Raw genomic sequence first — 26,306 nt, 5'->3', positions numbered from 1 at the left:
ATCAATCAGGCCACAAGGGGGGAAAAGACTTGCATTTATATAGCGCCTTTCACGACCTCAGGACGTCTCAAAGCGCTTTACAGCCAATGAAGTACTTTTGGAGTGTAGTCACTGTTGTAATGTGGGAAACGCAGCAGCCAATTTTCACACAGCAAGCTCCCACAAACAGCAATGTGATCATGACCAAAGAATCTGAGTGATTTTGGTTGTGGGATAAATATTGTCCAAGGCACCAAGCAGAATAGTCCCATGGGATCTTTTACATCCATCCTCGAGAGGCAAATGGCCTCTCAGTTTAACATCTCATTCACAAGACAGTACCTCCGACAGAGCAGCACTCCCTCAGCACTGCACTGGGAGTGTCAGCCTAGATTTTTGTGCTCAAGTCTCTGGAGTGGGACTTGAACCCACAACCTTCTGACTCAGAGGTGAGAGTGCTGTCCCCTGAGACATGGCTGACAGCAGGAATAGTAGCATAGTGGTTATGTTACTAGACTAGTACTCCACAGGCCTGGACTAATGATCCAAGGACCATGAGTTCAAATCCCAACAATGCAGCTGGGAGTTTAAATTCAGTTCATTAAATAAATTTGGAATTAAAAAGCTAGTATCACAAATGGTGGCCATGAAACTCCATGATTGTTGTAAAATTCCATCTGGTTCATCAATGCCATTTAGGGAAGGAAATCTGCTGTCCTTACCTGGTCTGGCCTATATGTGACTCCAAGCAATGTGGCTGGCTGTTACTCCCAAGCCACTACTCCCAAACTGCTACAAAGAACAGTGGTTCAAGAAGGCGGCTCACCACCACCTTCTCAATCGCATTTATGGATGGGCAATAAATGCCGGCCTTGCTGAGACGCCCACATTCCAGGAATGAATAAAAACTAAAAACCACCTTTGGGGTTGGGGAAATCCCAGCTGAGTCTGACCCTCTCTCCACCACAATGCACCCGATGCAGCAGTAGCAGCTGTTCTGGATGGTGTTGAACCTATTGGATGTGGTTATGGCGACAGTCGTCAGGGAAGCTAGTTAGCTGTGAAAGGAATACAATCTGAGCATCACCCAATGTACACATACGTGGACTTTCCAGCGGGATTCAAAGTAGAACAACCAAGAGTGGGAATTCTGGCTGATCGTTCCCACATTACAACAGTGACTACACTTCACAAGTACTTCATTGGCTGTAAAGCACTTTGGGACATCCTGAAATTGAGAAAGGCACTATATAAATGCAAGTCTTTCTTTTCTAATCCTCAGTGGGAGTGCCAAATGGGGAGGGAGTGTTGAATGGTGCTCTCACCTCCGCGCTACCATTAACTAGGCTAATCTGGGATCGCTCTGTGCAGCTCCGTCCCATATCACAGACATTACACTCCTTTATTTACATATTTGAAATAAGCTTTCGAACACATATCCGCAGCATAACTAAGACCGCCTACTTCCACCTCCGTAACATCGTCTGTCTCCGCCCCATGCCTCAGCTCATCTGCTGCTGAAGCCCTCATCCATGCCTTTGTTACCTCTAGACTTGACCATTCCAAAGCACACCTGGCTGGCCTCCCACAATCTACCCTATGTAAACTAGAGGTGATCCAAAACTCGGCTGCCCCGTGTCCTAACTCGCACCAAGTCCCGCTCACCCATCACCCCTGTGCTCACTGACCTATATTGGCTTCCGGTTAAGCAATGCTTCAATTTCAAAAGTCTTATCCTTGTTTTCAAATCCCTCCATGGCTTCGCCGCTCCCTATCTCCTGATTAATAGTGCAGTAACATAATCACTATGATACCGTGCCCCTATTGGGAAGCTTCTTGTCAAATCTGAGATTCGTTTCCAAAGTGATTGATGGAGCACTAGACTTTTTTAGTATTTGTTTGTGGGTGAAGGTGCCAGGGTCACATTTATTGCTGTGAGTTTGGAGTCACATATACGTCCATAATTGCCTGAGAAGGTGCTGGTGGGAAGGGGTCTTCCTCTTTAGCAAGCAATGCCTCAATTTCAAAATTCTCATCCTTGTTTCCAAATCCCTCCATGGCCTCGCCCCCTCCCTATCTCTGTAATCTCCTCCAGCCCCACAACTCCCCGAGATACCTGCACTCCTCTAATTCTGCCCTCTTGAGCATCCCTGATTATAATCGCTCAACCATTGGTGGCCGTGCCTTCTGTTGCCTGGGCCCCAAGCTCTGGAACTCCCTCCCTAAACCTCTCTGCCTCTCTACCTCTCTTTCCTCCTTCAAGACACTCCATAAAACCGACCAAATTTTTGGTCACCTGCCTTAATTTCTCCCTCTGCGGTTCGGTGTCCAATTTTTTATCTCACAATACTCCTGTGAAGCGCCTTGGGACGTTAAAGGCGCTATATAAATACAAGTTGTTGTTGTTGTTTGCTGGGTCCATTGGAAACGTCAGGCAAAAGGAAGCCAAGATTAAAATTGGCCCACAAGCATAATCTGCCTTTTCCCCATCACTGCTTTGCACAAAGGTTTAACCAAACACAGGAGGGCAGTTTGCTCTCTATTTGACTTTCCAGCATAAGTCTGGAGTTCAGTCATCCTCAGTCACCGTAATGAAACTTGCTGCTGCTTTGCTTAATTGTCTAAACACACATCACGTGTAGGCGCACCATGCGATTGTATCTTTTCACAAACTGTTGCGCTCACCTTAGTGCAAACAGATTTTGCATTGTTGTTTGCTGAAATATTTCATTTGCAACAGTCAGGAGGTCAATTGACAACACAGCACAGGAAGCCATTAGCATGAAACAAATAAAGTGCTTCTAGTGTGTTTGTGCGTGTGTGATCTTTCTGAACATTGTACACCTGAACCTGTCAATATTATTTTTCTGTTTCTCCATGCATGGCCTTGGAGGTGATTTTGCTTGTCTTACACTATCTCTCAGACCAAAGATACCGCCTGTGTCTCTATGTGTGTCTATGTGCCTGCCTGCCTTTCAAGAATGCATATCTTTATTTTTGATTTGTAAGGTACATATTATTTTCTACCGTGCAGCTGTGATGATACAACTTACACCCAAACTCTTCCGGAAATACCGAGGGGCTCGCGAGAAAGAGGAACTGAAGGAAATCCTTATTAGTCAGGAAATTGTGTTAGGGAAATTGATGGGATTGAAGGCCGATAAATCCCCAGGGCCTGATAGTCTGCATCCCAGAGTAATTAAGGAAGTGGCCCTAGAAATAGTGGATGCATTGGTGATCATTTTCCAACAGTCTGTCGACTCGGGATCAGTTCCTATGGACTGGAGGGTAGCTAATGTAACACCACTTTTTAAAAAAGGAGGGAGAGAGAAAACACAAAATTATAGACTGGTTAGCCTGACATCGGTGGTGGGGAAAATGTTGGAATCAATTATTAAAGATGAAATAGCAGCGCATTTGGAAAGCAGTGACAGGATCGGTCCAAGTCAGCATGGATTTATGAAAGGGAAATCATGCTTGACAAATCTTCTGGAATTTTTTGAGGCTGTAACTAGCAGAGTGGACAAGGGAGAACCAGTGGATGTGGTGTATTTGGACTTTCAAAAGGCTTTTGACAAGTTCCCGCACAAGAGATTTGTGTGCAAAATCAAAGCGCGTGGTATTGGGGGTAATGTACTGACGTGGATAGAGAACTGGTTGGCAGACAGGAAGCAGAGAATTGGGATAAACGGGTCCTTTTCAGAATTGCAGGCAGTGACTAGTGGAGTGCCGCAGGGCTCAGTGCTGGGACCCCAGCTCTTTACAATATACATCAATGATTTAGATGAAGGAATTAAGTGTAATATCTCCAAGTTTGCAGATGACACTAAACTGGGTGGCGGTGTGAGCTGTGAGGAGGACGCTAAGAGGCTGCAGGGTGACTTGGACAGGTTAGGTGAGTGGGCAAAAAACATGGCAGATGAAGTATAATGTGGATAAATGTGAGGTTATCCATTTTGGGGGCAAAAACACAAAGGCAATGTTGGCCAAGCAGTGCAGCCATTTTTTGTTGTGTGTACTGCAACCATGGCCCTGGAACTCTGCACACCATTGTGAACTAATAATTTGTTGATCTCCCATTGTTAAATTGATGGTTGGATTTTGAAACGATATGGGGCTATTAGCCATTTTCAACTTACACGCAACAATCCCTAGCAACCTGAAAACCAGCTCGGGCTGGAATACAAAGAGCAATGGATCCTTGTTCCTTGACGGTCTATGCTAAGAGACGTGTGCACTGTTAATGCGACCGTTCAGGTTTCAAGTACATAAATAAGAAATAGGATCAGGAGTAGGCCATTCAGCCCCTCGAACCTGCTCCGCCATTGAATAAGATCATGGCTGATCGACCTCAACTCCACCTTCCCGCATTATCCCCCTATCCCTCGAGTTTCTTAATGTCCAAAAATCTATCAATCTCTGTCTTGAATATACTCAACGACTGAGCATCCACAGCCCTCTGGGTTAGAGATTCAACCCCCCTCTGAGTGAAGAAATCTCTCCTTGTCTCAGTCCTAAATGGCCATCCTCTTATTCTGAGACTGTGACCCCTGGTTCTAGACTCCCCAGCCAGGGAACACATCCTCCCTGCATCTACCCTGTCAAGCCCTTTACATGTTTGCATGAGATCACCTCTCGATCTTCCAAACTCGAGGGAATATAGGCCCAGTCTGCTCAATCTCTCCTCATCAAACAGTTCCCTCGTTTCAGGAATCAGTCGAGTGAACCTTTGTTGCACTCCCTCTAAAGCAAGTATATCCTTCCTTGGGTAAGGAGACCAAAACTGTACACCGTACTCCAGCTGTGGTTTCACCAAGGCCCAATATAATTGCCCAATGCTCCTCCAGATCAGTGAAACCCAAGAATTCACCGTGTCTGGGTACAATTGCAGGTCCCACTGTGCAATGGAGTGATGATCCATTGTGTTCCCACATAGCAGCACAGCACCCGCATCCAACGTTCTTGCTAAGCTGTGGTGCGGTTTGGAAGTCCTGCGCAGGCCGCTCACCGGTTTCCTTACGGGAGAAATAGCGCACGTGCGAAAGTTTGAATGGGCCGCCCACACATCTTTTCTGATATCTAGATTGAGAAATATGTACTTAACCCACCGACAACATTTAGGGTTGGATTGATTGCGCAGGTTTTATTCATTCACTAAATGCCATTGTAGGCGTGCAAGTAAAGTACCTTATTCTGCTGATTGAAGGGTGAACCATCCTCTTTACCAGCCATGTACCTCATATTAACTGGTTTTGATGCAGCGTTGTTGGAATCATGCAAACGGCACGTGCAATGGGATAATGGGAGATATCAGAGGGAGGAAAGTAAATTAAAGTGGCAGGGTCTTTCTCAATGGAATCACATCTTCCCACCATCTATGTCTGTTCAGAGCTGCACGGTTCTAACGAAAGAATGACAGTAGACCTCGCCTGAGCCCAAGTTGGCTGTCATCTTTCTCTCACCACAGCAGTATCTCTCCATTGGGTGTGCTTCCAAGTTAAATCCGCACTTAATATCTGCGCTGACCAGCTTCAGGTGTGCAAGAGACTGCGATCTGGAAGTGTGATGACTGGCTGCACTTCAGTCCCACACTCCTGATCTTTGGGCACCCTGTGCGGAGGGAAGCGGGCAGGTCGGAAGGCCTCCTCGTAGGACTGCTCCTGGGCACAGCCAAGGGTGTCATCAGCCGGTCCAGGTAGCGGGTGGTCGAGGGGGTCGTTCAGCCCGACTGCCTGCCTCTCTTCCGCGCGTACATCCGAGCCAGGGTGTCCCTGGAGATGGAGCACGCGGTGTCCACCGGTACGCTCGCGGCCTCCGCGAGAGGTGGGCGCCGGAGGGACTGGAGTGCATCACTACCCCCGGCAACCAAATTTTAATTTGATCATTTAAGTTTAAAGTTTAATTTGTTTAATTTGCTGGTTTTAGTGCCCTAAAACCACGTCCCCCCAAAAAAAAGGGGCACTGGAAAAAAAAAATTATTTTGGAGTGTGACCCCCCCTTGCAGAGGACATTTGTTTAAAGTGCACAACTAAAATAGTTGGAAGAGTGATGAATCAGATGGGGGAAGCAGTGTAAATTCATCTTACGTCTTCGAACCAGCATGTTAATGTAACCACATATCGCAGTGTGGGCTGGCCCTCGGCTCTTCTGGGCCCCGTTCCCTCATTTGCCGCACCTCTACCACAATCTCTTGCCGCTTCACCACCACAAAAAATATCCTACCAGTCTGTTACACAATGCATTGAAGCTCCATCACTAGGCTCGTGCAGCAGAGCAGGTCTCCAGTCGTCCTGGTTAATTCTTGCCACTGGACCAAGGCCTAGCTCTGTCAAGCCCGTGTGGTGGCTGATGTGCAACGGTCACCACACGTTAAAAAAATCCACACACAGGCATATTCAACCCCCTCAATTGGAGTTCAGGACTGGAACATTAGGTCCTTCATTGAAATATCTGTGAACTCGTGTGGAAGCAAGTCATCCTCGTTTGAGGGTCCGTCTATGATGATGATGGTGATGTGTTGAGTGGCAGAAACATAGAAACATAGAAAATAAGTACAGGAGCAGGCCATTCGGCCCTTCGAGCCGACACCACCATTCAATAAGATCATGACTGATCATTCACCTCAGTACCCCATTCCTGCTTTCTCTCCATATCCCTTGATCCCTTTAGCCGTAAAGGCCACATCTAACTCCCTCTTGAATATATCCAATGAACAGGCATCAACTCTCTGCAGTAGGGAATTCCACAGGTTAACAACTCTCTGAGTGAAGAAGTTTCTCCTCATCTCAGTCCTAAATGGCCTACCCTTTATCCTAAGACTATGTCTTCTGGTTCTGGACTTCCTCAACATCGGGAACATTCTTCCTGCATCTAACCTGTCCAGTCCCGTCAGAATCTTATACGTTTTTATGAGATCCCCTCTCATCCTTCTAAACACGTCCTGCTACTGCTTCTTTAATAATGGACTCCAATATTTTCCCAACCACAGATGTTAGGCTAACTGGTCTATAGATTCCTGCTTTTTGTCTGCCTCATTTTTTAAATAGGGGCATTACATTTGCAGTTTTCCAATCTGCTGGGACCTCCCCAGAATCCAGGGAATTTTGGTAAATTACAACCAATGCATCCACAATCCCTGCCGCTACTTCTCTTGCAGGTCATCAGGTCCAGGGGATTTATCTGCCTTTAGTCCCATTATCTTACTGAGTACCACCTCATTAGTGATTGTGATTGTGTTAAGTTCCTCCCCCCCCATAGCCCCTAGACTATCCACTGTCGGAATATTGTTAGTGCCCTCTACCGTAAAGAGTGATACAAAATATTTGTTCGGAGTTTCTGCCATCTCCATGTTCCTCATTACTAATTCCCCGGTCTCGTCCTCTAAGGGACCAACATTTACTTTAGTCACTCTTTTCCTTTTTATATACCTATAGAAACTCTTGCTATCTGTTTTTATATTTTGTGCTAGTTTACTTTCATAGTCTATCTTCCCTTTCTTAATAATTTTTTTAGTCATTCTTTGCTGGCTTTTAAAAGCTTCCCAGTCTTCTGTCCTCCCACTAGTTTTGGCCACTTTGTATGGCCTTGTTTTTAATTGGATACCGTCCTTTATTTGTTTAGTTAGCCACGGATGACTATCTTTTCTCTTACACCCTTTCCTCCTCACTGGAATATATTTTTCTTGAGAGTTGTGAAATATCTCCTTAAATGTACACCACTGTTCATCAACCGTCCTACACTTTAATCTATATTCCCAGTCCACTTTAGCCAAATCTGCCCTCATACCGTCATAGTCTCCTTTATTTAAGCTTAGTACGCTGGTTAGAGATCCAACTTTCTCACCCTCCATCTGAATTTGAAATTCAATCATGCTATGATCACTCATTCTGAGGGGATCCTTTACTAGGAGATTGTTTATTAATCCTGTCTCATTACACAGGACCAGATCTAAGATAGCCTGCCCCCTGGTTGGTTCCGTTACATACTGCTCAAGGAACCCATCCCTTACGCACTCTATGAAACCTGGGAGTGAGGCTGAAGGCTCTGTCACCAATGCGGGGCTGACCGGGGGAAGGAGGATGCACAATGCCACAGTCAGAGGACCAAGAGGTGATGTCAGGCAGATTGGAGCAAGGCCATGGAGAGACATGAGAATGAGAACCTTAAATTGGCCGCTCCCATCGTGGTTTACTGATCCACCATGCCCGCTGGCTTCTGTTCCACCTGTTTATAGCTGCACCAGTTCTCTTTTCCCTTCAGTGTCTTAGTTAAAAAAAGAGAAACTTGCATTTATATAGCACCTTTCATAACCACCGGATGTCTCAAAGCACTTTACAGCCAATGAAGTACGTTTGGAGTGTAGTCACTGTTGTAATGTGGGAAACATGGCAGCCAATTTGCACACAGCAAGCTCCCACACACAGCAATGTGATAATGACCAGATAATGAACTCAATTTTCCCCAATGCCATTTTTTGGCGGATTGCCAGAGTTACTTTCATTTTTCTTATACCCGACTACTCCACAAAAATAACTGGCGAATTTCCCCGTTCTATTTTTTTAAATTGGCGCCGCGCAGCCTTTCCTGTAGCCTCGGGGGGTGGAGCCTAATATCTGCGCCGAAAAAACAATGCCCCCTCTTCTGCACATGCGCAAAATAAAAAGGACATTTTTGACGTGATTGCTATGGGTGTGCATGCCCAGTACACCTCCCGGTCTGCATTCGGCCATTTTTAAAGAGCCAGTTGTGTGTGAGAATTTTAATCCTCATTGGAAAAATCGGAGCTGCAATACAAGATGCAACGCGGCTCAAGGGCCAAGCACTTTTTACAGAATGAAGTAGAGGCAGTAGTTACTGTGATTGAGGGCAGATACCACGAGCTGGACACCAGCAGAGGTCATATAAAGGTTTCACCAAAAGAAATGAAGAAACGCTGGAACCAACTTGCACAAGATTACTGTGCAATGTTTGACAAATTTGCTGGAATTCTTTGAGGATGTAACGAACAGGCTGGATGAAGGGGAACCAGTGGTGTATTTGGACTTCCAGAAGGCATTTGACAAGGTGCCACATAAAAGGTTACTGCACAAGATAAAAGTTCACGGGGTTGGGGGTAATATATTAGCATGGATAGAGGATTGGCTAACTAACAGAAAACAGAGAGTAGGAATAAATGGTTCATTCCCTGGTTGGAAACCAGTAACTAGTGGGGTGCCACAGGGATCAGTGCTGGGACCCCACCTATTTACAATCTATATTAACGGCTTGGAAGAAGGGACTGAGTATAACGTAGCCAAGTTTGCTGATGATACAAAGATGGGCGGAAAAGCAATGCGTGAGGAGGACACAAAAAGCCTGCAAAAGTACGTAGATAGGCTAAGTGAGTGGGCAAAAATTTGGCAGATGGAGTATAATGTTGGAAAGTATGAGGTCATGCACTTTGGCAGAAAAAAATCAAAGAGCAAGTTATTAATTAAATGGAGACAGATTGTAAAGTGCTGCAGTACAGCGGGACCTGGGGATACTTGTGCATGAAACACAAAAAGTTAGTATGCAGGTACAGCAAGTGATCAGGAAGGCAATGGAATCTTGGCCTTTATTGCAAAGGGGATGGAGTATAAAAGCAGGGAAGTCTTGTTACAGCTATATAAGGTATTGCTGAGGCCACACCTGGAATACTGCGTGCAGTTTTGGTTTCCATATTTACGAAAGGATATACAGGTTGAGCGTCCGAAATCCGGAAACCTCGGGACCGAAGCCATTCTGGATTCCGGGTATTTCCGGATTTTGGAACATCTTTGCCTGGGCCGAGGTAGGTGGGGTCGGGCAGCCAAGGTAAGGGGGCGAGGTCGGCCCACCGAGGGCCGGGGCGGGCGAAGTCGCGGCAAAGTCGGGCCAGAGGTCGGACCGCTGAGGGCCGAGGCGAGGGTTGGGCCGGGGCGAGGGTTGCACTGCTGAGGGCCGAGGCGAGGGTTGCACTGCTGAGGGCCGAGGCGAGGGTCAGGCCGCTGAGGGCCGAGGCGAGGGTCAGGCCGCTGAGGGCCAAGGCGAGGGTCAGGCCACTGAGGGCCGAGGCGAGGGTTGGGCCGGGGCGAGGGTTGCACTGCTGAGGGCCGAGGCGAGGGTCAGGCCGCTGAGGGCCGAGGCGAGGGTCAGGCCGCTGAGGGCCAAGGCGAGGGTCAGGCCACTGAGGGCCGAGGCGAGGGTCAGGCCGCTGAGGGCCGAGGCGAGGGTCAGGCCGCTGAGGGCCGAGGCGAGGGTCAGGCCGCTGAGGGCCGAGGTGAGGGTCAGGCCGCTGAGGGCCGGGGCGAGGTCGGGCTGCCGAGTGGCGGAGTGAGTTCGGGCCGCCAAAGCGGGGGGGGAGTCCGGATTTCGGAATATTTACTGATTTCCAGACGACCCTGCCACGATCTACCCAGATTCTGGATTCCGGAACATTCCGAATTTTGGAACTCCGGATTTCGGATGCTCAACCTGTACTTGTTTTGGAGGCAGTTCAGAGAAGGTTCACTAGGTTGATTCCGGGGATGAGGGGGTCGACTTATGAGGAAAGGTTGAGTAAGTTGGGCCTCTACTCATTGGAATTCAGAAGAATGAGAGGTGATCTTATCAAAACGTATCAGGTTATGAGGGGGCTTGACAAGGTGGATGCAGAGAGGATGTTTCCGCTGATGGGGGAGACTAGAACTAGAGGGCATGATCTTAGTATAAGGGGCCGTCCATTTAAAACTGAGATGAGGAGAAATTTCTTCTCTCAGAGAGTTGTAAATCTGTGGAATTCGCTGCCTCAGAGAGCTGTGGAAGCTGGGACATTGAATAAATTTAAGACATAAATAGTTTTTTAAACGATAAGTGGATATGAGGAGCGGGCGGGGAAGTGGAGCTGAGTCCATGATCAGATCAGCCATGACCGTATTGAATGGCGGAGCAGGCTCGAGGGGCTGTATGGCCTACTCCTGCTCCTATTTCTTATTGTCTTATATGTTCCCTCCCTCCACCTCTCCACTTCTCTTTCCACCGCTTGAAACCCTTCACAAACCCATTTTGTTTTCAATCAGACTTTCAGTCATCTGTCCCCACTCTCACACCAGGGCTCGTTGCTCATTCCGCTATTTAAAAAAAAAATCTATTTCTATTCCCCCCTCCTCGTATAACGTGCCTCCAACATTAAAGGAACTATATAAATACAAGCTGTTATTGTTGGCAAGGATTTAGGGTCATTGGATTTAGAAATTTAACAAAGAAAGACTTGCATTTATATAGCGCCTTTCACAACCTCAGGATTTCCCAAAGCGCTTTACAGCCAATGAAGTACTTGTGAGGTGTAGTCACTGTTGTAATGTGGGAATCGCAGCAGCCAATTTGTGCACAGCAAGCTCCCACCAACAGCAATGTGAGCAGATAATCTGTTTTAGTAATGTTGGTTGAAGGATAAATATTGGCCAGGACATCGGGGAGAACTCCTTTGCTCTTTTTCAAAATGTGGCCATGGGATCTTTTACGTCCACCTGAGAGGGAAGATGGGGCTACGATTAACTATCTCATCTGAAAGAGTGTAACCTTGAGGGAAGTTGGACGGATTGGGTAGATGGGATGATGGACTACTCCTGCCTACATATTGTCCCTATGTTGCTGAAGGGAACTCAGCCAGGGGTGAGGCATAGACCCGCTTGTTATTTTCCTTCTTTGCTAAAGCCATGGGTTGTAAATTGCAAGGATAATCAGTTCAGCATAGACATTAGGATTCGGAATTAACCAGCACAGCAAGGAATCCCGCACACAGCAAGACCTGGACAACATTCAGGCTCGGGCTGATAAGCGGCAAATAACATTCGTGCCACACAGTGCCAGGCAATGACCATCTCCAACATGAGAGAGTCTAACCACCGCCCCTTGACATTCAACGGCATTACCATCGCCGAATCCCCACCAACAACATCCTGGGGATCACCATTGACCAGAAACTTAACTGGACCAGCCACATAAATACTGTGGCTACAAGAGCGAGTCAGAGGCTGGGTATTCTGCAATGAGTGTCTCACCTCCTGACTCCCCAAAGCCTTTCCACCATCGACAAGGCCCAAGTCAGGAGTGTGATGGAATACTCTCCACTTACCTAGATGGGTGCAGCTCTAACAACACTCAAGAAACTCAACACCATCCAGGACAAAGCAGTCCCCTTGACCCCATCCACCACCTTCAACATTCACTCCCTCCACCACCGGCGCACCGTGGCTGCAGTGTGTACCATCTACAAGATGCACTGCAGCAACTCGCCAAGGCTTCTTAGGCAGCACCTCCCAAACCCGTGACCTCTACCCCTGAGAAGGACAAGGGCAGCAGGCGCATGGGAACACCACCGCCTCCAATTCCCTCCCCCCCCCCCCCCACCCCAAGTCACATACCATCTTGACTTGGAAATATATCGCTGTTCCTCCATCGTCGCTGGATCAAAATCCCTGAACTCCCTCCTTAACAGCACTGTGGGAGCACACATCACATGGCCTCGTTTCCATGGTACTGACATTTGTACACCGTAACAACATGCCACAGTTTGCAACATCACATCACATGACTTAGTGAAAGGCAATAAAAGGTTCATCAAAAGTCACTTTGCTTGCATTCAGATAGCTAAAGGTATTATCCTTTGTAATGTATTTGCTTCATGGGTTCTTTGCTTAAGAATTCATAGCAACACATTGCTATTAAGAACTAGTTGGTTTATTAGCAAAGGTTTAACAATCACACTACACATTACCAGTTCATCCACCAGGCTCACAACCACCTGCCCCATCGTGGATCCCCCGAACCCAACTGGCTGGGGTTTTATTGAGTCTTGTGAACATCACGTGACTGGCTAAGCCACTCCCAACTCAACAGCTCTACAACTATTTCAGTTGTAAACTAATAAGCAAGTGTCCCCTGATTAAAGGGAGGGGGGGGGGCACACTCCAAAAATGTTTCAGGTGCCCCCTTGTTTAAAAAAAAAATTTTTTTTTGAGGGCACCAAAACACAAATTATACAAGTGCCCCCTGGCTAAAAAACAGGGGGGGGGGGGCATTAAAACCAGCAAATTAAACAAATTAACATTTAGACATAAAATCAAATTAAAATTTGGTTGCTGGGGGTGATGATGAGTGCCGGTGGACACCGTGTGCTCCATCTCCAGGGACACCCTGGCTCGGATGTAAGCACGGAAGAGAGGCAGGCAGTCGGGCTGAACGACCCCCTCGCCCGCCCGCTGCCTGGACCAGCTGATGGCTCCCTTGGCCGTGCCCAAAGATCAGGAGTATGGGACTGAAGTGCAACTAGAATTTGAGGAACAGCCACTTCAATTAATGGAACAGGGGCTGCAACCTTGCACATGCAATAAGAACATGGAACACAAACCTGTGAGCATACTCTCGAGTGCATACGTTACAACCGTCATTCTCGGTCCAACAAAAAGCGGAACCATTGAACTTTCTCATCAGCTTCTCCGCACTAGGATTCACTGTTCCTCAAGGTGGCTGGTCAGAAAGGCACTGTCTCTCCCATGTGACGCTGCCCAGCCTCACCCGTGCCGAGTGGTCAGCTGGCTGAGGTACCTGGGGGTGGGGGTTCAGCCGAGACCCCCGGACTCATCCCTCAGCACGTGTCGGCACGTCCCAGACAGGAGCCGAGGAAAGGGGAGAAGAAAACAGAACTATGAGGGGGAAAGGGGTGGGTGACGAACACTGCTCCCGCTAACCTACGGGGCTGTCTGTAAGTCCCGGGCTAGGCCACTTACCGGCCTCTGAACGTGAGATTCTGCGCAGGCGGGTCATTGGGACCACGCACCCAAAACTCCACAGATGCTGCCTGACCCGCTGAGTATTTCCACCATTTTCCCTTTTTATTTCGGATTCCAGCATCCGCGGTATTTTGCCTTTGTGTGGAATCCGTCCTGTCGCGTGTACAGGATCGGGACTCAGGATGGCCGACTCCTGCTCCAGTTTCTTCTGTTCCTCTGTTAAAATGGCAGATTCTGTGCAGTGCCAGCTCTCAGCCCCCAGTGGGACTGGAGGAAGTGCCCGCCATGACAACCCAGGCTGCCTGGAGTCAACTTCAACTCCAATCCCTGACTGAAAACAGTCGCGTCGCTTGGAGGACAGACCACCTGTACAGCGCCTCCTTCAGAGGAGGGAGGGCAAGGGAGGGAAATGGGACACAAGAAACGCAAGGGTCTCTCGAACGACCACAACAATGCTACCCTCGGTAAAAGCGGGGTGGGTTTAAACCTGGCGCCGGTGGCTTTTGGTGGCTGCCAGGAACTTGCGCTCTCAAAGTTTCCTCGGGGTAAACGGGATGGGGTAAACCAGCCCTGGGCGATTCTAGATCGGGGCACTTAGCGTCTGCAACATGGGGCTGCAGCCAAGCAAAGCCGTCTCAACAAACGCGGCTGAGAGCTGAAAATGGGGGGCCGCTGTTACCCATCGCTATTTTCAGATTACAGGAGAGCGACAATGTCATAACCATTAGACTAACCACACTGTGAGGGCCACGGAGGGAGGAGAGACCAGAGCCTGAGTCTGGGCAACATATGCAGCATGTTTTGGGAGGGAATGTTTATTGGGATGCCAAACCTTCCTGTCTCTATGCAGCTCTGACCGCTTTTCAACCAGCTTCCTGGGGTTTTCTGCAAGGGCCAAATTAAAGAAAGATATGTCACAGTACTCAGCACTCATAGAAATGAAGAATAATTGTCCTTATCATACATGTCATCTGGTGTTGTTCTTGGCATGTGGGCAATGCTGGCACAGCTGCATCTGTTGGCCATCCCTAGTTGCCCTGAGAAAGTGAGGGTGGACCTTGTCGACTAACCGCTGGATTCCTTGTGGCAATGACGCTCCATGTTTGGTGTGCGAGGTTATGTGCGCTGCGGGCTAGGACACAAACAAGCAGTCTATCGTGTCTCCAACCTCAGTGACTAACGGAAAAGTCAAGGCCGGGATTCTGCTCCCAGCGATCGTGTCCCGGCAGGGTGGGACCTCTGCCCGCCCTTCCGCCGTTACCTCAACCTCATCCCAGATTACTGGGCCGGGAATTGCATGCGTGTGGCGGGCTCCCAACGGGATGGCCACTCTCAAGCAGGTAGCGTGCCATTGGCCCGTTGCACGATCCCAGAGAAGTAGCAGAAACTTTCGGGAACCTTGGAGATTTTAGTTTGCTCAAAAAAAAACATCGGACGCCAAAATCATGACAACGTCTCGTGTGGAGCACAAACACCAGCTTGGACCAGTTGGGCCAAATGGTCTGTTTTGGCCTTTACAGCCTTCTGGACTCAACATCGAGTTCAACAATTTGAGGTAACACCTGCCCAAATTTGGCTCCCTCCCCGCCCCCCTCCCCCTCCCCCCCACCAATTTTACGTTTTTTTCCCTCTTTGTCTCCAATGGCAACTGGTCATTATTCTGCCATTCACACCCTATCCAGACTAACCATTACCTAACTTCTGCCATTACTATTTCAATTCGGCCCATCGTCCCTTTTGTCTCTCTAATCTCTCCTGCCTTCCACCCTCTCACAGACCTTCCTTGTTCTTTCCTCCCCTCCCCCTTTCAGTGCTCCTTAAGAACGTGCTCTCTTCTCCAGTTCTGACGAAGGGTCGCGACCTGAAACGTTAATTCTGTTTTTCTCTCCACAGATGCTGCCTGACCTGCTGAGATTTCCAGCATTTTCTGTTTTTTACTGTGGCCTGTTTCTCCGTTGCAAATACTATGGAACAATGTAATTCTACACACGTATGTGAATGTTGGTTAAGGAGAGGACCAGGCTCGGGTGTCATGCCTCAACCTCTGGGCTCTCGCGTCAATAATGGGTCAAGTACGGAACTGAAGGGTGTCTGGTGATTGGGGAACTGTCCCCTGTAATGTATTTGCTTCGTGGGTTCTTTGCTTAAGAATTCATAGCAACACATTGCTATTCAGAATGAGTTGGTTTATTAGCAAAAGGTTTAAAAGTCACACCGCACATTACCAGTCATCCACCAGGCTCACAACCACCTGCCTCATCGTGGATCCCCCGAACCCAACTGGCTGGGGTTTTATTGAGTCTTGTGAACATCACGTGACTGGCTAAGCCACTCACAACTCAACAACTCTATAAACATAAGAACATAAGAAATAGGAGCAGGAGTAGGCTATACGGCCCCTCGAGCCTGCTCTGCCATGGACTCAGGTCCACTTCCCCGCCCGCTCTCCATAACCCCTTATTCCCTTATCGGTTAAGAAACTGTCTATCTCTGTCCTAAATTTAGCATACTCACAGGTGCATACATCACATACCCCAACAAGGATTCAATGCCTTCAGGACATTGGCGAGACAAATGGCCACCTATCCCATGGAGCTGGCAGCTCCGTTCTGTAATTGTACAACCCTTACTCTGATAAATTCCCTGTTTGAGCCTGAGCTGAGCTTCTGTCTCCATATCCATGCCATCACCCAAGACTGCTTACTTCTACCTCCGCCCCTGCCTCAGCACATCTGCTGCTGAAACCCTCATCCATGCTTTAGTTACCTCCAGACTCGACTATTCCAACGCTCTCCCGGCTGGCCTCCCATCTTCCACCAGCAGTAAACCTGAGCTCATCCAATACTCGGCTGCCCGTGTCCTAACTCGCACCAAATCCCGTTCACCCATCACCCCCTGTGCTCACCGACGTGCACTGGCTTCCGGTTTGCCAACATCTCAATGTTAAAATTCTCATCCTTGTGTTCAAATTCCTCCATGGCCTCACCCCTCCCTATCTCGGTAACCTCCTCCAGCTCCACAACGCCCCCCCCCCCCCCGAGATGTCTGCCCATCTCTAATTCTAGCCTCTTGCACTTTTCTAATTTTAATCGTCCCTCCATCGGTGGCCGTGCCTTCAGCTGCCTAGGCCCTAAGCTCTGGAACTCCCTCCCCAAACCTCTCCGCCCCTCTACCTCTCTCTCCTTAAAACCTACCTCTTTGACCAAGGTTTTCGTCACCTGTCCTAATAGCTCATGTGGCTCGGTGTCAAATTTTGTCTGATAACGCTCCTGTGAAGTGGCTTGAGACATTTTACTATGTTAAAGGCGCTATACACAGGTTGAACCTCCCTTATCCAGAACTCTCTTATCCGGAACCACCCCTCGTCCAGAACTATTCCCGGCCACCAGGTGGCGCATGCGCAGAACTCCGCCATGAACAAATTGAAGTCCTTCCTCGCTGCCGACTCCCGCAATCGCTGGCCTGACCCCGCGATCCACCCCCCCTCCCAGCTCCCCCCCCCCGATCTCTCTGCTGCACCCCCCAGCCCCAAGCCAGCCAGTCCCGATATACCCTTGCTCAGTACCTGTACCATCCAATGTAACATGACCACCCTTCGTCCAGAAAAATCCCTTATCCAGAACAGGCCAGATCCCGAGGGTTCCGGATAAGGGATGCAATGGGGTAGATCTTGACTGAGCGATAGTGTCAAATGGATGATAACAAATCGCCAACCCGTTTTACACCTCTGAAGTCATTAGAAATAAAAATGGCCCAGAGATGTAAAATGGGCTGCCGATTCACTATCAGACGATTTACATTGTCACACAAATTTACCCCAGTGACCTTCCTCCAGCAGCTGCCACAACCTTGTCAGAGAGGAGAAAAAACACAGTGAATTCTTGCAAAGCCCCAGAGCCAATACAGTTCTTCATCCTCAGCACCTTCATCAGTCAGGAACAGTTTGGAAGGAAGGAGAGGTTAATGCCTCCTACTCAGTCAAAATCACAGCAACGCAACGTTGCAGGAAGTTTGAGAGAGTAAAGCTCAATTGTACCTTAATTATAAAAGGATTTGCTGTTTACACAACCCGGGCCCATTCTAAAGCCATCTGTTATGCCTTCGTGCTGAGTTTGACAACAAATATAAATGCTTCCCGCTGATTGAACTATTTACACCACTTTGTTCCATTAACTTACAAGACTCGGTTCCAGTGCGCTTGGAGTGTGGCAGCACGGATTGGGAATGGACAGAGGGAGGGACAAGTCAGCTTCTTCGTTAAATATCTAGCTGATCTTTGTGAGGGAGCGTCTCATAAGAACATAAGAAATAGAAACAGGAGTAGGCCATTTGACCCCTCAAGCCTGCTCCGCCATTCAATAAGATCATGGCTGATCTGATCATGGACTCAGCTCCACTTCCCCGCCCGCTCCTCATAACCCTTTACTCCCTTATCGCTCAAAAACCTGTCTATCTCCACCTTAAATATATTCAATGACCCAGCCTCCACAGCTCTCTGGGGCAGAGAATTCCACAGATTTACAACCCTCTGAGAGAAGAAATTTCTCCTCATCTCAGTTTTAAATGGGCGACCCCTTATTCTATGTCCCCTAGTTTTATTTTACCCTATGAGTGGAAATATCCTCTCTGCATCCACTTTGTCGAGCCCCCTCATTATCTTATAAGTTTCAATAAGATTATCTCTCATTCTTCTGAACTCCTATGCCCAATCAACTCAACCTATGTTCATAAGTCAACCTCCTCATCTCTGGAATCAACCTAGTGAACCTTCTCTGAGCAGCCTCCAATGCAAGTATATCCTTCCTTAAATACGGAGACCCCAAAACTGTATGCAGTATTCCAGGTGTGACCTCACCAATACCCTGTACAGTTGTAGCAGGACTTCTCTGCTTTTATACTCTATCCCCCTTGCAATAAAGGCCAACATTCCATTTGCCTTCCTGATCACTTGCTGTACCTGCATACTAACTTTTTGTGTTTCATGTACATGGACCCCCAGGTCCCTCTGTACTGCAGCACTTTGCAACTTTTCTCCATTTAAATTATAATTGCTTTTCTAATATTTCTGCCCAAGTGGATAACCTCACGCCTTCCCACATTATACTCCATCTGCCAAACCTTTGCCCACTCACTTAGCCTGTCTCCCTGGGCAGGTTGGAGAAGGGCCCCTTGAATGTGTTTCTGGCGTGCACCATTTTCAGTTGTACAGGAGCAAGTCTTGAGTGTGCACATTCGATCCATTGCTCTCTGGGTTAGCCCGTGTCCCTGATACATTACACCGAATGTACAGCACAGACACAGGCCATTTGGCCCAACTGATCTCGACCCTGATACCTTGCTGGCCCGACCATTCTCCAGCGAAGTCCCGACAGTGGGCCTTCAGCAGACTATTTGTAACCCAGAGGGCGTCACAGCATGATTCCCCTTCTTGGCCAATATCCTCATGTGTAGACTTTTCATCTGGGGGGAGTCAATAGAAACGATCAAAAGTGGTTTATTTACCCTCCTTAATGCAGGATGCTGAGGCCAACTGTCGGAATAGTTGCAAATAACCAACTCAGCACAGACAAAAAGATAGACTTGCATTTATATAGCGCCTTTCACAGCCTCCGGATGTCCCAAAGCACTTTACAGCTAATGAAGTAATTTTTTTTTGAGGTGTAGTCACTGTTGTAATGTGGGAAACGCGGCAGCCAATCTGCACACAGCAAGCTCCCACAAACAGCAATGTGACAATGACCAGATAATTTTTTTTTGTTCTGTTGATTGAGGGATAAATATTGGCCCCAGGACACCAGGGATAACTCCCCTGCTCTTCTTCAAAATAGTGCCATGGGATCTTTTATGTCCACCCGAGAGAGCAGACGGGGCCTCGGTTTGATGTCTCATCTGAAAAAGCGACACCTCCGACTGTGCAGCACTCCCTCAGCACTGCACTGGGAGTGTCAGCCTGGATTTCTGTGCTCAAGTCTTGGGAGTGGGACTTGAACCCACAACCTTCTGACTCAGAGGTGAGGGTGCTGCCCACTGAGCCACAGCTAGCCACAGAGCAGATTAGCATGCTGTAATGTATTTGCTTCATGGGTTCTTTGCTTAAGAATTCATAGCAACACATTGCTATTAAGAACGAGTTGGTTTATTAACAAAGGTTTAATGATCACACTACATATTACCAGTTCATCCACCAGGCTCACAACTGCATACCTCATCGTGGATGGCCGAGACCCAACTGTAGGTTTTATTGAGTCTTGTGAACATCACGTGACTGGCTGAGCCACTCACAATGCAACAGCTCTACAAACCTGTGAGCCTAAGTGGTGGAAGTGCATCCGGGAAGGTGCTGAGTGCCTCGAGTCTCATCGGCGAGTGCGTGTAGAAAACAAGCGCAGGCAGCGGAAGGAGCGTGCGACAAACCTGTCCCACCCTCCCTTACCCTCAACGACTATCTGTCCCACCTGTGGCAGGGACTGTGGCTCTCGTATTGGACTGTTCAGCCACGTAAGGACTCATTCTAAGAGGAGAAACAAGTCTTCCTCGATTCCGAGGGACTGCCTCTGATGATGAGGTGCATGGATTGCAGGTCTGGAGATTCCGACACTCTGCAGCACATCTGGCACTGAAAATTTGATGGACGGGCAACACTGCTGCGAAGTCAGGGTATTTACTTTGTCACAATGACTGGATTAAGAAGAAGTTTTGCTTATAATGCAGAGGGGCTCTGGATGGGCTGATTCTTGTCCGCCAGTATTCCAGACTTGCAAGCCAAAAGTCTCTGTCGCCCAGATGTCCTATGGAGCAGTCGGCGCCTTCTCAGAGAAATTGCAGCAGTGAATGACGTATACCGGGGCCAATGCCGTGCGCCTGTGCTGGCCATGGTATCACCATTTCCCACTTAACGGCTGAGGCAGTGGTTCGGGTGTCACAATTGGTCGAGGGTGCCCTGATTGGGCTCAGTGCCTTTGGGCTGGTTTGATGTAAAACCAGGGTTCCTGCTCCGCACTGCCAGCCACGCATTCTCACCGGGAGACACACGAGTACGGGGATCGGGTGAGGACGGATTGGTTGCGATGCCCTGTGTGTTCGAATAGCCTGCGGATACTTTGCCACCTAGAGCCACACGGGCAGAATGGCCACACGGACAGAATGGCCACACGGACGGAATGGCCACACGGACGGAATGGCCACACGGGCGGAATGGCCACACGGACGGAATGGCCACATGGACGGAATGGTCACAAGGACGGAATGGCCACACGGACGGAATGGCCACATGGACGGAATGGCCACACGGACAGAATGGCCACACGGACGGAATGGCCACACGGGCGGAATGGCCACACGGACAGAATGGCCACACGGACGGAATGGCCACACGGACAGAATGGCCACACGGACGGAATGGTCACAAGGACGGAATGGCCACACGGACGGAATGGCCACACGGACGGAATGGCCACACGGACGGAATGGTCACACGGACGGAATGGCCACACGGACAGAATGGTCACACGGACGGAATGGCCACACGGGCGGAATGGCCACACGGACAGAATGGTCACACGGACGGAATGGCCACACGGACAGAATGGCCACACGGACGGAATGGCCACACGGGCGGAATGGCCACACGGACAGCACGGACAGAATGGCCACACGGGCGGAATGGCCACACGGACAGCACGGACAGAATGGCTACACGGGCGGAATGGCCACACGGACAGAATGGCCACATGGACGGAATGGCCACACGGACGGAATGGCCACAAGGACAGAATGGCCACACGGACAGAATGGCCACGCGGGCGGAATGGCCACACAGACGGAATGGCCACACGGACAGAATGGTCACACGGACAGAATGGCCACACGGACAGCACGGACAGAATGGCCACACGGGCGGAATGGCCACACGGACGGAATGGCCACACGGACAGAATGGTCACACGGGTAGAATGGCCGCACGGATGGAATGGCCACACGGACAGCACGGACAGAATGGCCACACGGGCGGAATGGCCACACGGATGGAATGGCCACACGGACAGCACGGACAGAATGGCCACACGGGCGGAATGGCCACACGGACGGAATGGCCACACGGACAGAATGGTCACACGGACAGAATGGCCACACGGGTAGAATGGCCACTTGGACGAGGTGGCCGAGGGCCAAGCCTCTGCAAGAGTCGGCATGTCCGAGAGAGGAGAAAGGGGACATTGGACGGAAAGCAGCGCTGCATTATAAGGAGGGCTCCACAGTACAATATTCGGGACTCGGCTGCTCGCCGGCCAGAGGTGCAGATGTTTAATACGGGTGTGATTCCACAATGCGCACTCGCCTCAGAGCGGGTTGAACCGTTGTCCGATTGGAAGGAGACCTCTCAGGCACTGCACACAGACCTGACACAAAATGAATGCGTTCAACGCCCGGCACGCTCCCCACAGTGCTGGGCGTGCGCCTTCGAGGGACTCGGTGACGCTGGCGGAAATTCATTCTCACCCTGACCACCTGCTGGCTCCACAACATCGCACACACAAGCAAAGTGAGGCAGGTGGACGTTCACTACAGCATTTATATAGCACCTTTAACGTCGTAAAACCGCCCAGGGCGCTTCACAGGAGTGTTATAAGACAAATAAAAATTTGACACCGAGCCACACAAGGAGAAATTAGCGCAGGTGACCAAAAGCTGGGTCAAAGAGGCTGGATTTAAGAAGCTTCTTAAAGGAGGAAAGAGAGATAGAGAGGTTTAGGGAGGGAGTTTCAGAGTTTGGGGCCCAGGCAACAGAAGGCACGACCACCGATGGTTCAGTGGGTGGCAGAGGCAGACTCGATAGCTGCTTTCAAAAGGGAATTGGTTACAGACTTGAAAAGACCCAACTTGTGGGGAAAGAGCAGGGGGAGTGGGCCTAATTGGAGAGTTCTTTCAAAGAGCCGGCACAGGCCCGATGAGCCCAGTGGCCTCCCCCTGTGCTGTACAATTCTATGATTTCGATGACATGTCTGGGAGAAGATAAACTGCTTCGTACAGCGGAGTTTAGTTTATGTAGTTATTTTAACACGTGTTTTCCTTCCAAAGGGAGATAGTAAACAACATTGAAAGAAAGAAAGACTTGGATTTATATAGCGCCTTTCATGACTACCGGATGTCCAAAAGTGCTTTACAGCCAATTAAGTACTTGGAGTGTGGTCACTGTTACAATGTGGGAAACGCAGCAGCCAATTTGCGCACAGCAAGCTCCCACAAACAGTGATGTGATATTGACCAGATCATCTGTTTTTGTTATGTTTGATTGAGGGATAAATATTGGCGTCAGGACACCGGGGATAACTCCCCTGCTCTTCTTCGAAACAGTGCCGTGGGATCGTTTACATCCACATGAGAGAGCAGACGGGGCCTCAGTCTAACGTCTCGTCCGAAAGACAGGGCGGCGCTCCCTCAGCACCGCACTGGGAGTGTCAGCCTAGATTTTTTTTTTGTGCTCGAGTCCCTGGAGTGGGACTTGAACCCACAACCTTCTGACTCAGAGGCGAAAACACAGGCATGTATGTCACCCCTGATGAACCGGGCTGAGCTGAGGCCACGTAAGGTTAAGCAGCCAGTGAACGTAGTCCCGTGGCATTCTTTGAACAATATCCCACGCACCGACTTCCAACCGCCCCCACCCCCCCCGAACCCCCCCTCACCATTCTCATGGCCGGCCGGGTTTTCTGTCTAGGCTTCTGGATTCTGTCCAGGATTTTCTATTATTCGGAATTCAATAGCATTTCCCAGTGCAAGAGTGGCTCTCTTGTTCTGGCTGTTGCCAAGGAGTCTCACTCTCCTCCGGAAGGAGGGAACGACTGGTGTGACGTTGCCAAGATAACAATGTGCTTTCGCCTGTGAACAGCTACTGCGGATTAAGGGTCCCAGGATTTAATCCACTCGGAGCTGAAAAAGCACATTTCCAATTAAGTGAGGCTGTTGCTATGTTTGCTCGGTGCCCGCCGAGCTCCGCAAAAGCCTTAGGCCGACGTACAATCTCCTTCAACCATCCGCTGGCTTTCTGGCCGGTTGAATCCCTCTCTCCGCCGATTTGTTTACTTGTTGTTTGGTGTCGGTTGCGGAGTGGGCTTTATTTCCCTCTCATCTCCACCCCCCCCCTCCCCCCCGTGCACTGTGAACCCAAATCCACACTGGGGGGCCCTTCGCCCACTCTGCCCAAACTCATTTCAACGGTGGATGCAGCAGTTGTCACGGTGACCATACCTGCAGCACGTCTGAGGTACCTAGACAAGGCAGATTTGAGGGCCTGATCTTCGAACAAGAAGAGCATGCAGAAAGCAAGCGCAGGCAGCGGAAGGAGCGTGCGGCAAACCAGACTCCCCACCCACCCCTTGCCTCAACCACTGTCTGTCCCACCTGTGACAGGGTCTGTGGTCCCCGTATTGGACTGTTCAGTCACCTGAGAACTCACTTTTAGATTGGAAGCAAGTCTTCCTCGATTTCGGGGGACTACGATGATGACCTAGACAATGCCTCCGATCACAAGGATACCCAACATCATCATCATCATCATCGGCAGTCCCTCGGAATCGAGGAAGACTTGCCTCCACTCCTGAAGTGAGTTCTTTGGTGACTGAACAGTCCAATACAAGAGCCACATTCCCTGTCACAGGTGGGGCAGATAATCGTTGAGGGAAGGGGTGGGTGGGACTGGTTTGCTGCACGCTCTTGGCGTGCCAGGGACTAACTTTTCCAATACATTGGAGTCTCCCGCGCACTTTTCTGGCCCTTCTACAGTGAATAAGCGTGACAATTGAACAGAACCAGCACAGTTGCTCTTTGCTCGGTCGTTCTGTAAAAGGTTTTTGTAAATGGAGTTTGGTCCACTTAGGTCTTAGGTTAAAAGCGATGATCAGCTCCCTCACTGACCACAGTAACACTAGGGAGGCCATACTGACCAGCTCCCGGAACATAAGAATTAGGAGCAGGAGTAGGTCATTCGGCCCCTCGAGCCTGCTCCGCCATTCAATAAGATCATGGCTGATCTTCTACCTCAACTCAACTTTCCCGCCCGATCTCCATATCCCGTGATTCCCTTCATTTTGAAATGCAGTCGCTGTTGTTTTGTAGGCAAGGGTGCCAGAGAATTTGAGCCCAGCTACTTCCCACAAATTATAATGAGACAAATGACCGGTTAATCTGTTTCTGGTGTGGTTGGTTGCAGGATAAATATTGACCAGCCGTGGCTCAGTGGATAGCTCCCACTTGCCTCTGTGTCAGAAGGTTGTGGGTTCAAGTCCTACATCCTCCCTGCATAACATAAGAATTAGGAGCAGGAGCAGGAGTCGGCCATTCGGCCCCTCAAGCCTGCTCCATCATTCAATAAGACCCTGGCTGATTATCGACCACAACTTCACTTTCCCGCCCACTCCCAACATCCTTTGATGCCCCTAGAGTCCAAAAATCTATCGATCTCAGCCTTGAATATACTCGATTCAACACCCACAACCCTCTGAGTGAAGAAATTCTTCCTCACCTCATTCTTAAATGGCCGACCCCTTAACCTGAGACCATGAGCCCCCAGTTCTAGACTCTCCAGTCAACTTGCGCACAACAAGCTCCCACAAACAGCAATGTGATAATGACCGGAGAACCTGTTTTTGTTATGTTGATTGAGGGATAAATATTGGCCAAGACTCAGCCAGGATTTCTGTGGACCTCGTTGCCTTGGGTTAGGGAGGGAATTATCAGCCAGGGTTCCCGTTCCTGGTCGTTATCCAGTGACCTCTGGTGGAGGGTGGGTGCGTGCGGACGTCAGGTCAGAGCAGGAACAATAGCGATGCCCGTGCAGTCGAATAGCTCACTGACGCTCACAGTCTAGGCTCACGCAAAAAGAACGGACAAGATGTCAAAGGTCGGCTGTGTCTGAGCAGGCGATCAGCGCCTTCGTTGGAACAGATAAATTAAAACAATTGCCACGTACGTCTCCGTTTCCACTCTCTTGCTGAAAGCCAGGAGGTGTGGAGAGATCTGGAATTTCCCATATATATTCCTTTTGGAGCCGCTCTTCTCCCGCGGATAACATTGGAATTGGTGATGGGACCCAACCCGCCCAACAATTCTGGGCTGTAGCCAAAGTGCTGGTCCGCCATGAAGGTCTCACCTAAACTCACTGAGCCAGCAAGTTTAAATGCAGTGGGCAGCACCCTCTTGCCTCTGAGTCAGGAGGTTGTGGGTTCAAGTCCCACTCCAGAGACTTGTGCACATAAATCTAGGCTGACACTCCCAGTGCAGTGCTGAGGGAGTGTCGCACTGTCGGAGGTGTCATCTTTTGGATGAGACGTTAAACCGAGGCCCCGTTTGCTCTCTCAAGTGGAAGTAAAATATCCCATTGCATTATTTCGAAGAGGAGCAGGGGAGTTCTCCACGGTGTCCTGGGCCAATATTTATCCCTCAATCAACATCACAAAAACAGATTATCTGTTCATTATCACATTGCTGTCTGTGGGAGCTTGCTGTGCGCAAATTGGCTGTCACATTTTGTACATTACAACAGTGACTACACTCCAA

The 26,306-nt window shown here is 49.4% G+C and overlaps 1 protein-coding gene across 1 annotated transcript in view; it reads right to left on the bottom strand.

The window, feature by feature from the left end:
• LOC139234971 (fibroblast growth factor receptor 1-like) overlaps positions 1 to 12,456 on the bottom strand; it is a 242,364-nt gene extending 229,908 nt beyond the window's left edge. The window contains exon 1 of the mRNA XM_070865969.1: positions 12,384 to 12,456. The gene's annotated coding sequence lies outside the window, so the exon portion shown is untranslated. The remainder of the gene's footprint in view (positions 1 to 12,383) is intronic.
• Positions 12,457 to 26,306: the final 13,850 nt, after the last annotated feature.

This window comes from Pristiophorus japonicus, chromosome 22 (genome assembly GCF_044704955.1).
Source record: "Pristiophorus japonicus isolate sPriJap1 chromosome 22, sPriJap1.hap1, whole genome shotgun sequence".
Taxonomy (NCBI): Eukaryota; Metazoa; Chordata; class Chondrichthyes; family Pristiophoridae; genus Pristiophorus; species Pristiophorus japonicus.
The sequence above is the reverse complement of the archived record's forward strand: the minus strand, read 5'-3'. Positions and strand labels throughout refer to the sequence as shown.